We start from the raw sequence: 6,101 nt of genomic DNA, 5'->3' as shown, positions 1-6,101 counted from the left end.
AAATTGTAGATCTTGTAAGGGAGCACACTACAAACCATGTGCTCAGTGAAATAACTGCTGATGTCTCCACAATCAAGAGAACTCTATTAGCTACTCTGGAGAATTCTAATTGGATAACAGATGATGGAAAGATGTCCCCAGACCTCGTCGTGGACATCATTGGTTATGTAGCTGCCTTGTGTAAATTACCTGATAGGACCCTTAAGATCGCCAGGACGATCGCATACACCCCAGGAATGTGCTTGCTAGACTTAACCCGTCACGTCCCGAGCCTTTCTGCACCTATGACATCCCCCAGTCCCGAGCCTTTTTGGAAATAAATTTTTTCTTATGAAACTTCCGCTTAGGTCGAGAAACTATGGAAAATCTTGAAGAAAGTGGTCTCTGCGGTCTATAAGTGGTCTATACAGGTGCGGTTTCCCCCCGCAGGTATCGTATTCTGTAATGGGCTGGATATGCATTAACGTTTTCTATGGTAAGGAGTAATGGGACAAACAACACACAACACCTCTACATTTATTGAATTTGTACTAATAAACAATAACAGTAACAATATAATGTATTTCAGACACATATATAGGAAAAATAAGCATTGTACCATCGCGCGAGCATAGCGAGTTAGGTCCGAGTCGTATCATGCTATCTGCTAATTTTCTGTTATGAGTCTACCAATCATTTTTTCTACTTGTATACTTCTGTTTCAATGACAATTTACCAATTACAACTGTTTGTAAGTGATTTCAGATGTTTTCATTCATTTTGATGACATGCAGCATAAGTTTAGCGCACATCAGCTTAGTAAGCGCACTCGCTATGACTCGTATTTCAACAAACCAAAATGTTTTATCACTTTCCAATTATTTTCCCATTTACATAGAACCTTTCCCCCACCACTGTGAAGGTTTTCAATTATTTTCATTCATTACGAGGGCATTTAGCGATATGCTAGCGCCTATTCACGTAGCAACCACGATCTCAAACACTCGTGTTTCATCATCTACTTTATTTATTCACTCCAATTATATTTTCCCACTTACATTACACACGTTTACACCCCTCCAATGCACTGTACATACTTACTGCCATTATTTATTCAAGTGAGCGTGAGAATATCGCCTGAAAATACCCTCGCAAGGAATGTTACGTCATACATAATACTCACACACTTATATACTAATTCACTCACACACTTATATACTAATTATTCACTTTATCACTTGCTGACTTTTATTTTGACTAATACGTGCCTTATTCATTCAACTAAGCGTCAGGAAATCTTATCTTTATAGACACGCTATGAATATTTGACTTAGGAAATACATCATCATATACAATAATTTGAACTTATATTATACCCGTAAGAATGTCACATAATAGAAAATTTATAATAAGGGGCCGTATTTATTGCACTGAGCGACAGAATATCGCATCAAACAACCCTCTCTATGTAAGTTTCAACTTAGGGCAGATTTATATACTTACACCCAATGTTTGCACTTATGTTCTACCCGTAGGCACTTTATACTAATATTTGGCGATCCACATGACTGATATTTTCACAGAGCGTCTGTCTGTAGCATTTACATCATAATTTCTGCGTCCTTTCGCATTCACACCATGCTAAAATTGCAGCAACGTGTGATATTCACTAAAACATGGGTGAATACACAGACCCACGTCACACTGCACGCACTCATAGCGGGTGTCCTTCCTCTGTGTCGTGAGTCTCACCTGGGAATGACTGCACACGTGACACCTGCGCTGGGGCCTAGGTCTGTTGGGCTGGGGCGGGATAGGAGTGGGGAAATGGCGGGCGGATATTCTCTGGGGAGTGTGGGTAATAGGGGCAGTGCGGGGGCGCTGTTGGGGCCTTTCAACAGCATACTTTGCAAAGATTTCTCGTGTGAGCTCCCTCACAAACCCTTCAAAGGTTTCCTGAACTCCTGTGGTCATGGCGTGAAGGTGGTGGCAATTCAGAGCAGTGATATCTAGCAAGTGAAAGAACAGTTTTTTATACCACTTCATCGTGGTCCTGGCACACTCTACCGTCGATATCATGGAGTCTGACTGGTCCACGAGGCGCATGTTTATATTATAGTCCATGACACATTCAGGTTTCCAAACACGACGCCTGCTCTCGCTATGGTAATCAACAGAATCAGTACGTTGCATCAAGGGGCGGTGAACCATGGACAAGAGGCTTACTTCTCTGTTGTGGTTCCACACTGTTGCAAGGATGTTGTTTGCTTTGAAGAAGACAACCTCACTCCTTGCAAGTTTCCGCCCTACCTTGACCATGTGACGTCGGTTCACCTTTACGGTTCCACAGACTCCCGTTTCATGTCTGTGAAGATAACGAGCGAGAAGAGGGCTAGTGTACCAGTTGTCGAGATAGAGAACGTGACCACGATGAAGGTAGTCTTGTATCATCGTCTTTACCACTGCTCCAGAAAGTCCTATACTTCGATCTTCTATTATGTCTGTCTGTGCACCGGTGTACAAGACTATGTCTTGCACGTATCCAGTCCTACAGTCACACATAACAAAGATCTTGAACCCAAAACGGTGCCTTTTGCTGGGTATATACTGTCTGAATGAAATATTGCCTCTCCACAACACGAGACTCTCGTCTTTGACGAGATCTCTATAGGGATAGAATGAGGATCGAAAGGTTTGCCTGAGGTGATCAGAGACCAGCCTAATTCGCCTCATTTTGTCCGTGTTGTTTGCATTTGCAGGGTCATTAGCATCATAAAAATGGAGGCGACTTAGAATTTGTTGAAAGCGATTACGGCTCATCACTTGACCAAATATGGGGGTAAACATAACAGGGTCCGTAGTCCAGTGAGCAGGAATTCTATTTTTTCTTATTATACCCATCAAAAGGACAAAGGGCAAAAAATAAGAACATTTCTGGAATGGAGACAGGGTAATCATAAATCATTGAATGCCTACTCCTTGTTCCCAATCTTTCACTTTCTAGCCGCTGGCCTCTTGCAAACAGGTTTGTTTGAAACACGATCTGATCAACGAAGGCCTCACTGAAAAACAGGTGGAAAAAATCCAACCTGCTTGAATTACAGTGAATACCTGGTGCAATGCAGCCAGATCTCCCCTGCTCAGTGAAGGGGTGAATGAGGGGAGAAAAATCACTCCCATCCTCCCAATCCCACGACACAAATCCCTCGTCCCCATCACCGCCTTCGTCTGGGTGGGGAGGAGATCCTGGTTGGGGAGGTTGGGGAGAAGGAGTACGGAGGGCTTCCCCACTGTCACTCCTCTTCCCTCTGCCTTTACCCTTTCCCTTTCCCTTACCCTTACGGCCTTGAGGAACATTAGGGGGCTGTGGGGATGAAATAGTTTGATATTGGGGAGCAGAAGACGTGCTGGGGAGTGGTTCCTCCCCACCTTCCCCCTCCATTACCACACCACGTGCTCTCTCACGCAACCTTGCTCGACCACGTATTAGGGGATATTGGGGAGCATAAGACGTGCTTGGGAGTGGTTCCTCCCCACCTTCCCCCTCCCTCACAACCCCACGTGATAAGGAATGCACCCGCACTGGCCCACGTGATCCACTCTGCTGCCTCACACTGCGTAGGGAGAGCAATGACTCACCCACCTCACTCTCACTTTCCCTAATCCCAGGAATGTCCATTTCACTCCCCACTCCCTCCACTTCACTTCCTACCGCCCCAAACAGAATGCTAGGCCCATACCTGCTTAGACGACGTGGTGTGCGCCCTGGGCCATAATGCATAATCACCTCCCACCCATACCACGTGGCAGCACGTCCCACGTCTCCGTCCTCGTCCTCGACCTCAAATTCGGCTTCCATGGCACGCTGGGGATAGGGATATGACATACCACGTGCCTTCTTTGCCTCCTGCCCCTCTCTAGCAGCACGGTAAGTCACGTACTGCCGCTTCCTTGGTGACGGAACTTCCTCGTCACTGCTGGTGGTTTCTTCCTCCTCTGGCTGCACATAATCTTTGTCCATCTCCTCGTCATCCAGTGGGGAATCACTGTCGCCGGTAAAGGTGTCCAGGGCGACTTGAAATTCGCTCTCTGAGAGACCTCTCTTAGCCATGTCTGAGCAGGACCGTGGCTACCAGGTGAGTGGACGAGTGGCGGGCTAGCGCGGGTCGCGCGGGGTCGCCGAGTGTCCCCGCCTGGTGGCAGGTAGGGGAAGGTCAGGCGAGGGTACGTACCGCAAATCAAGCGCGAAATTTGAAAATTGTCGAAATTATGCACATTGCAATTGCACGACGTACTGGTACGTCGCCGGGACTGGTAAATGCAAATCGTGGTGACGTACCCATACGTCGTCGGGACGGGGCGGGTTAATGAACGAGGTAGAGATGCAGTGCAGTAAAGCAGGTGTGGTCGACACACATGCACATTCTGGTAGAATCAGGGTACCTGAGAGAGTATCAGCTGTGAAAACATCTACACCGACCCCAAACAGAGAACAAAATCGATCGCGACCAGAAGTGAGGCAGCCAAAACAAACAAAGACGCCTAGAAATAGTTCCCACACGCCTTCCTACAGGCAGTTTCATAAGTTTTCGCGCAGCCCGAGCAGGTCTCGCGAAATAAACAACACTTCTTATGGGAAATCACCTCGTAGGTCACAGTCAAGGGATAGGTCCATTCTATGTCATTATTGTGCAAAACCAGGACACACAAGGTATGAATGCTTTATCAAGGCAAAAGAGGATAAACAAAAGACACAAGGATTTGGTCCTTACTGTAGGCATCATAGATACCAAGGGCACTGGACTAGTGATTGCAAAACAGTAGAAAAAATTGTGTCTATGTTCAAATCGGGGGAAGACCAAGTCATGACAAAAAACGAACAAACGTAAAGAAGAACAAGGCTAAACTTCACATAGGAGGCATGTTGGGAAATGAGTGTATCTTGATACCAGCTGTATGTGAGGATCAAAACGTTTCCTTATTTTTAGATACAGGCTCTCCAGTGAACTTAATAACACATGAAGTACTAAATAGAATTCTTAAAAATAAAAAGAAAGTAACTTTTCTGGATGAAGCTGATTTAGATTTATACACAGTAGATGGGCAAGAGATTACAGTGAAAGGTATGATAAGATTAAATCTCAGTTTCACAGAAACTACAAGACCATTCTCTGCATTTTTCTATATTGTTGAAAACTTAGCAGTTAAAGCTCATATGTTGCTGGGCTTAAGATCCATGAGAGCTGAGAACATAACTATACTCCCACAAATGAATGGAATAGACTTTGATAATGAATTCATAGAGGAAATAACTTCAGAGCCCTCACCGATTGGTAGAAGAGAGCCAAAAAGAATTGGTAATATTAGAAGCTTAAACAAACATACACAAACAGATGAGTGTATAGATCCACTTGCACCACCAACCCCATCCTCCAGAAGTAGTGACCCAGATAACAGTACTGATTTATCAATTTTTCCAGCCCATCTCACTAATGATTTAGTTATACCACCTAATTCATACATGAAGGTTACTATAAAGAGCAAATTACGGAATAGTACTGTTCTTGTCTTAGAAGAATTATGTGAAGTAAAGGGATTGTCAGTAGAAAACGCATTATGTCATACGAACGACGAAGGGCTAACTCAGATATTCATTATTAATCACATGAATGGGGAAGTTCAGTTGAAAAAGGGAACTTGCATAGTTAATAGTGAAAAATGTTTCGCCCCTGTGAAGGAAATAAATATTGGTGGAGTAACAAGTGAGATAAAATCTACGGATAGAGAAAGAGTAAAAGAGAATTTAATTCACTCAGGTGAATTTGACGAAGAAAATGATTTGTTAACCCTGCTGGAAACACACAGGGACACCGTAGCATTGCCCGGAGAACAATTAGGGTGTACTAACTTGATTAATCACATGATTAATGTGCACCCAGAAACACCACCAATTTTCGTACCAGCATACCGCATACCACACTCCCAACGTACACTTGCAAATCAGTATGTCGATGAAATGTTAAAGCTTGGAATTATTGAGCCTTCAGTTTCTCTGTGGAATGCCCCCCTTTTCTTTGTGCCCAAACGAAATGGAGAAATCCGTGCGGTAGTAGATTACCGTA

The sequence above is a fragment of the Coenobita brevimanus genome, chromosome 30 (genome assembly GCF_032717465.1).
Source record: "Coenobita brevimanus isolate Jiangsu-jjx chromosome 30, ASM3271746v2, whole genome shotgun sequence".
Taxonomy (NCBI): domain Eukaryota; kingdom Metazoa; phylum Arthropoda; class Malacostraca; order Decapoda; family Coenobitidae; genus Coenobita; species Coenobita brevimanus.
The sequence above is the reverse complement of the archived record's forward strand: the minus strand, read 5'-3'. Positions refer to the sequence as shown.